Source organism: Haematobia irritans, chromosome 3 (assembly GCF_050003625.1).
Source record: "Haematobia irritans isolate KBUSLIRL chromosome 3, ASM5000362v1, whole genome shotgun sequence".
Classification (NCBI taxonomy): Eukaryota; Metazoa; Arthropoda; class Insecta; order Diptera; family Muscidae; genus Haematobia; species Haematobia irritans.
The window spans coordinates 38,922,951-38,932,154 of record NC_134399.1 but is presented as its reverse complement, the minus strand read 5'-3'; positions in this window follow the sequence as shown (position 1 = coordinate 38,932,154).

The following is a 9,204-nucleotide window of genomic DNA, read 5'->3' as shown; positions in this document are numbered from 1 at the left end:
TAGCTTTGTCAATAAACCAACAATTTACAAAACCAAAAAAAAAAAACTGAAGTGGGCTCCCACAATATCTTGCTAATTTGTGGCCAATTATTTGATATTAATTCCTGTTACAATGATGATGGTAGCATTCAACTAAATAGAGGTAAGTTGGCGATTTGGTGATATGTTATATTAAGAAACATGTGTACAACATATAATCGTACGCGTTTAGAGCGAACTATATAGAAAACAAAATAATTTTTGTCTTCAATCGTCAATAAATAATTAATTATAATTGAAAAAAACAATTTTTGAATCAAATATTTTTTTTATTTTTTAAAATCGTCAATAAACAATTAATTATTATTAATTTTTTTTTTTTTTGAATCAAATATTTTTTTATTTTTTAAATTCATTCAGACACCATAAAGTATATATTCTGCATCGTGATGAAGGTTAGGTTATGTTAGGTATAGTGGCAGCCTCAGACTCACTTAGACTATACAGTCCATTGTGATACCATAGTGATGAACTTCTCTCTTATCACTGAGCGCCGCCCGATACTTTGCTTAATTCAATGACAAAGACCTACTTTTTATAGCCAAGTCCGAACGGTGTACCACATTGCGGCGAAACCACTTAGAGAAGCTTTGAAACACTCAAAAAGGTCACCAGCATTATTGGGAGGGGAGAATCCACCGCTGAAAAACTTTTCAGTCGAAAATCGAAAACCCACGACCCTATGTACGCAAAGTGGGGCTAGCTAAGTATATGGACTACGTACTTTTAGGCATAGTCCCCATATGGAGGAGCAAATTTTATCCATTCTTGTTGACATTTTTTATCACAAATATTTCATAATAATTGTGTTTAATGACATTATCATATTATATTTTAAATAAATGCTTTCTTATACCTCATTCACATTACTCTTCCAAAATACATTTAAACTAAATTCCAAATGCCATTTGCCTCATAAAAAAGGGACTCAAAATTGACTTTTAGTAGATTTCGAACCTAATGTGAATTGGCTATTGGATATATTATAACGTAATTCACGAATCCAACTCCCTTAAACAACCTACATTTATTTCTATTTTAAGTATGAATAAAATTTGCGTGTAATCTTATTTAGATGATTTATATTAGATTTTTTGTTTATTTATACAACATTCGTTTCTATTCAAGTAGTTCTCCTATTACAGCATCACTCGCCATATTTTGATCCATTGTAATCGGCGATAGAAATCAATATTTTCGAGATTTGGTTGCCTGAGACAATAAGTGACTATTTTGCATGCTTTGGTGTTTCTACGAATAAGTCATTACATATTAGGTGATTATATGTTTTCAAAGCACTACTTATTTTATGGCCGAAAGTATGCCTGGGTAGAAGTACTTTCCTCCTAGGACATGCGTATGTAAAGGGTGATTTGTTAAGAGCTTGATAACTTTTAAAAAAAAAAAAACGCATAAAATTTGCAAAATCTCATCGGTTCTTTATTTGAAACGTTAGATTGGTCCATGACATTTACTTTTTGAAGATAATTTCATTTAAATGTTGACCGCGGCTGCGTCTTAGGTGGTCCATTCGGAAAGTCCAATTTTGGGCAACTTTTTCGAGCATTTCGGCCGGAATAGCCCGAATTTCTTCGGAAATGTTGTCTTCCAAAGCTGGAATAGTTGCTGGCTTATTTCTGTAGACTTTAGACTTGACGTAGCCCCACAAAAAATAGTCTAAAGGCGTCAAATCGCATGATCTTGGTGGCCAACTTACCGGTCCATTTCTTGAGATGAATTGTTCTCCGAAGTTTTCCCTCAAAATGGCCATAGAATCGCGAGCTGTGTGGCATGTAGCGCCATCTTGTTGAAACCACATGTCAACCAAGTTCAGTTCTTCCATTTTTGGCAACAAAAAGTTTGTTAGCATCGAACGATAGCGATCGCCATTCACCGTAACGTTGCGTCCAACAGCATCTTTGAAAAAATACGGTCCAATGATTCCACCAGCGTACAAACCACACCAAACAGTGCATTTTTCGGGATGCATGGGCAGTTCTTGAACGGCTTCTGGTTGCTCTTCACTCCAAATGCGGCAATTTTGCTTATTTACGTAGCCATTCAACCAGAAATGAGCCTCATCGCTGAACAAAATTTGTCGATCAAAAAGCGGATTTTCTGCCAACTTTTCTAGGGCCCATTCACTGAAAATTCGACGTTGTGGCAGATCGTTCGTCTATTCATGATGAAATGTCAAAGCATACTGAGCATCTTTCTCTTTGACACCATGTCTGAAATCCCACGTGATCTGTCAAATACTAATGCATGAAAATCCTAACCTCAAAAGAATCACCCTTTAAAATTAAAGGGTGATACGGTCAAAATTTGGTCAAGGGAAAACGCGTGCAAATCGGTGAAATCGTTTATTTAAAAAATCAAATTAAATTTCTTTTTCAAGTTCAATTAGTATAAAATTCAGGAAAAATATTCTGTTAGGCTTTCGCTTTTCCAAATCCGAATTGCCGGGCCTCACGCTTGACACCTGCCATCAGATTTTGTACAGCCACCTTGTCCACCTTCTTCGCCGCAGAAAGCCAGTTTGTCTTGAACTGCTGCTCTTCCTTAGCAGTTTTTTTGGTCTTCTTTAGGTTCCGCTTGACAATAGCCCAGTATTTCAATTGGGCGGAGCTCTGGCGTGTTGGCAGGGTTCTTGTCTTTGGGAACCACCTGCACGTTGTTGGCGGCGTACCACCCCATGGCCTTTTTACCGTAATGGCAAGATGCCAAATCCGGCCAAAACAGTACGGAACAACCGTGTTTCTTCAGGAAAGGCAGCAGACGTTTATTCAAACACTCTTTCACGTAAATTTCTTGGTTGACAGTCCCGGAAGCTATGAAAATGCTGCTTTTCAACCACAGGTACAGATGGCTTGCCAAACCAGATATTTCTTTGCGAACTTTGACAGTTTCATGTGCTTGAAAATATCTGCTACCTTTCACCCTTCCTTTTGCCGTATAAAACTCCTGTCCCGGAAGCTGCTTGTAGTCGGCTTTGACGTAGGTTTCGTCGTCCATTACCACGGAGTCAAACTCCGTCAGCATCGTCGTGTACAGCCTCCGGGATCGCGCTTTGGCCGTCGTATTTTGTTTATCATCGCGATTTGGAGTCACTACCTTCTTGTAAGTCGATAGTCCGGCTCGTTTTTTGGCTCGATGCACGGTTGTAGACAATACACCCAGCTTATTTGCGGCATCTCGGAGAGAGAGGTTAGGGTTTCGCTTGAAACTACCGGCAACTCTCTTTGTCGTCTCAGCGGCTTCGACAAACGTTCCCCAAACACTTTAATTATATTTGTAACGGTTGATTTAGCAACTTTTGTTATTGTGAAAAAATGGAAAAAAAGGAATTTCGTGTTTTGATAAAATACTGTTTTCTGAAGGGAAAAAATACGGTGGAAGCAAAAACTTGGCTTGATAATGAGTTTCCGGACTCTGCCCCAGGGAAATCAACAATAATTGATTGGTATGTAAAATTCAAGCATTGTGAACTGAGCACGGAGGACGATGAACGCAGTGGACGCCCAAAAGAGGTGGTTACCGACGAAAACATCAAAAAATCCACAAAATGATTTTGAATAACCGTAAAATGAAGTTGATCGAGATAGCAGAGGCCTTAAAGATATCAAAGGAACGTGTTGGTCATATCATTCATCAATATTTGGGTATGCGGAAGCTCTGTGCAAAATGGGTGCCGCGCGAGCTCACATTTGACCAAAAACAACAACGTGTTGACGATTCTGAGCGGTGTTTGCAGCTGTTAACTCGTAATACACCCGAGTTTTTCCGTCGATATGTGACAATGGATGAAACATGGCTCCATCACTACACTCCTGAGTCCAATCGACAGTCGGCTGAGTGGTCTCCGAAGCGTGGAAAGACTCAAAAGTCCGCTGGCAAAGTAATGGCCTCTGTTTTTTGGGATGCGCATGGAATAATTTTTATCGATTATCTTGAGAAGGGCTATTATATGGCGTTATTGGAGCGTTTGAAGGTCGAAATCGCGGCAAAACGGCCCCATATGAAGAAGAAAAAAGTGTTGTTCCACCAAGACAACGCACCATGCCACAAGTCATTGAGAACGATGGCAAAAATTCATGAATTGGGCTTCGAATTGCTTCCCCACCCACCGTATTCTCCAGATCTGGCCCCCAGCGACTTTTTCTTGTTCTCAGACCTCAAAAGGATGCTCGCAAGGAAAACATTTGGCTGCAATGAAGAGGTGATCGCCGAAACTGAGGCCTATTTTGAGGCAAAACCGAAGGAGTACTACCAAAATGGTATCAAAAAATTGGAAGGTCGTTATAATCGTTGTATCGCTCTTGAAGGGAACTATGTTGAATAAAAAAACGAATTTTGAGAAAAAACTGTGTTTTTCTTTGTTAGACCGGGGACTTATCAGCCAACCTGTTACCTATAGAACCTGACTGAAAACATGAGTATGATTAAATCGAAAGCGTTATAAAACTCTTAACACCTAGGATGTCACTAAAATTATAAATGAATTCAACTCGTAAGCAGTTTATGTTCGTAAGCGGGATTATTTGCGTAAGCGTGTTTTTCCGAAATTCGTTACTCACGCACACTCACGAAGATACTATTTTCGTGACTCACGCTCACGCACGACATTTAGTTGGTTAATCACTGTCACGCCGTTGCCATCAGCGTGAGTCACGACAATTTCGTGCCACGTGCACACCTCTAGTCCCACACATTTAATGCTAGTTTAGGAACATTACATTTTTGCACTTCAATACATTTTGTTTATTACGGAACATATGAAAAACATATTTTTTTAACAGTGTTGTCTTTGAGCTAAACATAGCAGCATTCAGAGATAGTGGAGAAATTCACCACTCTGGTATCACAATAGACTGAATAGTCTAAGTGAGCCTGATATATCAGGCTGCCACTATACCTAACATAACCTAGGAAGAACTTCCAATTTTTTGCTGGGATGTCCAAGAAGTTACAATTGCCATTTTCGAATTTCCAAAATTTGTAAATTGTGCTAAATTGTGCAGCACAAATTTAGCACAATTCAGCACAACTATCAAATTGTCGAATATAGCACTTCTAACTTCTTGGACATGCAATCACGGTTGCTACTAGAGCCAAAAATAAACTACCAAAATTTGGAGAAAATTTTACCATAAAACTACCAAAGAAAAAATTCTTATTTTGCATTTCTTATATTGCAATGGAAAATTTTGTAAAAAATTTATTTCTGTGGGAAATTTTTTGAAAATGTTATTTCTATGGGAAATTTTGTCAAAATTGTATTTCTGTGGAAAATTTTTTGAAAATTTTATTTCTATGGGAAATTTTGATTTTATTTCTATGGGAAATTTTGTCAAAATTCTATTTCTATGGAAGATTTTATCAAAATTTTTTTTCTATGGACCATTTTGTCAAAATTTTATTTCTATAGAAAATTTGTGAAGTACCCCTTAGTTGGTGAGGAATAGTTTGCAAAATCTACCAAAACATTAAGAAGTCTACCAATCTACCAAACATTAAAAAATTTGCAATTTTTTTGGTAGAATTCTACCAACTGTGGCAACCGTGTATGCAATCAGCGGCATCAAATTTTCTCCCAAAAATTATTTCGATAATTCTCCCGCGGCAACACTGTAATTCAATTAATTTTTTTCCAACGAGAGCGACATCTATGTTTAATCTACCACAATCAAAACACGTGGAGTTTGTTGGCAACGCATACAAATATCATATCATAGCCAAGACAAAACCCCAATATAATAATAGGGGTGTCAGCCGCCTATTAATCAAAAATATTGATTTAAATCAGAAAAATGTAACACTAGATTACAAAAAAAAATTTTCAGGTACACTTGATGAGAGGCAACTTTTCTTATGTATTTTGATCTGCTGAATTCGAATTTTTTATGGAACACTTTTTGAGATATCCCGTTTTTTCGTTTTTTGCTCTTTTTCACTAAACAAATTATATTTCGAGTTAGAAATGTCCGATTATATCGATGTTGGTAATTAAATGAAAGGTATTAATATGACGAATAATCACGTATAATTGGATTTGTGATAAGTTAAGTGGTTCAAATGTGAAAAGGCCAAATTTTCAAAAAAAAAAAAGAACGTATTTTGCAATGGACCTTTTCCGCCAGACAAGTATAAATCATTAAAATTTTTTTTCTCTCCATGATCGTATAGATGATACTCTAACGTAAGTAATAAGACCAACCAGAAGAAAAACGTACAAAGTTATAAGCAATTGAGTGAACAAATTTTTTGCTCTTTTTTCACTAAACAAATTATATTTCGAGTTAGAATGTCCGATTATATCGTTGTTGGTACTTAAATGAAAGGTATTAAGATGACGAATAATCGCGTATAATTGGATTTGTGATAAGTTAAGTGGTTCATATGTGAAAAGGCCAAATTTTCAAAAAAAGAACGTATTTTGCAATGGACCTTTTCCGCCAGACAAGTATAAATCATTAAAATTTTTTTCTCTCCATGATCGTATAGATGATACTCTAACGTAAGTAATAAGACCAACTAGAAGAAAAACGTACAAAGTTATAAGCAATTGAGTGAACAAATCCGATGTCAAATCAAGCAAATATGAGCAACTCACCCACACAAAAATGCCTCTCGGCCACAGAGAAATGCATTTTTGTGTGGGTGAGTGGCTCATATTTGCATGATTTGACATCACTCAATTGCTTATAACTTTGTCATTTTTCGGTCGTTTTTCTATTTTTCTACACACAAAAAATTTTTTTTCTGATTCAATCACCAAATTAATTGATCCAATTAATTTTTTAATTGAAATGTCTTCAATCACGAAAATGATAGTATCAATCACAGTTTTAATTGGGCATAGAAAAAATTCTTGATTAAAAAATTAATTGATTTTTTCAGCAAATTTCAATTAATTTTTTAATTGATTTAATTAAAAATTTAATTGATGTTGATTGCAAAACTCAATTAATTTATTAATTAAAAAAGGTAACTATTTTTAATTACTTTCTGAATTGACTTAGAGTTTTTATTTGGATTAACAAATGATTGTTTGAAATACATTTTTAATTAAAAATTTAAAAAAAATCAGCACTTTTTCTAACTGAATTAGTCTTCCGAATTTGATTAAAAAGTTAATTGTATCAATTAATTTTTTAATTAAAAATTTTAAAATTTTCAATTGCTTAATTAACTTAATGTTTCTATCATGATTAAAAAGTTAATTGTATCAATTAATTTATTAATTGAAAACATTTTCAACTTCAATTAACTTTTTAATTGGAAATATTTTGGTGATATTTTTTTCTGTGTAGTTGGTCTTATTACATACGTTAGAGTATCATCTATATGATCATGAAGAGAAACCCAACGTTTTTTCAATGGTTTATACTTTTCTGGCGGAAAAGGTCCATTGTAAAATACGATTTTTTGAACCACTTTTTTTTAACCACTTAACTTATCACAGATCCAATTATACACGATTATTCGTCATCTTAATACTTTTCATTTAAGTACTAACAACGATATAATCGGACATATAATTTTTTAGATTTTTTACTGTTTGGTAGGTTGGTAGAAATCTTGATAATTTGCTAGATTTTGCAGAATATTGGAGAGAAATAAGAGGAAATAACAAATTAAAATTTCCTTTCCTTTATAAATATAAATTGACATGAAATTTTGACAAAATTTCCTCTAGAAATGAAATTTTGACAAAATTTCCTCTAGAAATAAAATTTTGACAAAATTTCCTCTAGAAATAAAATTTGGACAAAATTTTCAGTAGAAATAAAATTTTGATATAATGTTCTAGAGAAATAAAATTTTGTGAAAATTCAATCTCTTCAAAAATTTTAATTTTAGTGTTAGGTCAAAAATTTTAATTTTAGTGTTAGGTCAAAGTACATTGTGAGTAAGTACTCCCTTTTTGTAGAAGTAGTAACTTTTCCCTACTGGGGGGAAAACATTTAAAATTTGTTAAAACATTTCAAATTCGACACATTTACAGAGCAAAGGATATTAAACACCCAAAAAATTGTCGCTAATAGGACATAAACTTCTAAAATAAAATAATAAAACATTTATTTTGATGAAAAAACATTTTTTTCATACTAAAAGCAAAAAATTTGACAAGAACTTCAAAATAATATTTTTTATATAATTATTTTTTTAATTTCTTCAAATTTTAGAAGAATATTTTTGGCACGAGTGGAACCGTGCTTTTAATGCGAATTAATCCGAGCCATTTTTGTCGGTGGCGGCAAAACTCAATTTTTATCATCGACGGCTTGTCGAATGAGCCGACGTAAATGTGTCTACTCGGCGATAAAAAAGAATGGAAGTTCTTTTGGAAGGTTTGCAATAAGTTCGTCATTTTATTAATTTAAATGAAAACAAGTAAGGGAAGTCTAAAGTCGGGCGGGGCCGACCATATTATACCCTGCACCACTTTGTATATCTAAATTTTCGATACCATACCACATCCGTCAATTGTGTTGGGTGCTATATATAAAAGGTTTGTCCCAAATACATACATTTTAATATCTCTCGATCTGGACAGAATTTGACAGACTTCTACAACTTCTATAGACTCAAAATTTAAGTCGGCTAATGCACTAGGGTGAAACGCAATGTTAGTAAAAAAATATGGGAAAGACTTAAATCTGAAGCGATTTTAAGGAAACTTCACAAAAGTTTATTTATGATTTATCGCTCGATATATATATATATATATATATATATATATATATATATATATATATATATATATATATATATATATATATATATATATATATATATATATATATATATATATATATATATATATATATATATATATATATATATATATATATATATATATATATATATATATATATATATATATATATATATATATAATATATATATATATATATATATATATATATATATATATATATATATATATATATATACACAGTCTTACACAAGTTTACATACGGTTTAAGAAATTGTATTTTCTTTAATTATTAAAATATAATAAATATGCATATATATGCTTTAGATTTTGTAAATTAATTTGAAAAACAAAGTATTTGTCAATTTTCAAGAAGATGTTTTTAGTCTGGATTATAAACAACAACAAAAAACATGTTTAGTTATAAGGTAAAAACCTCAAGG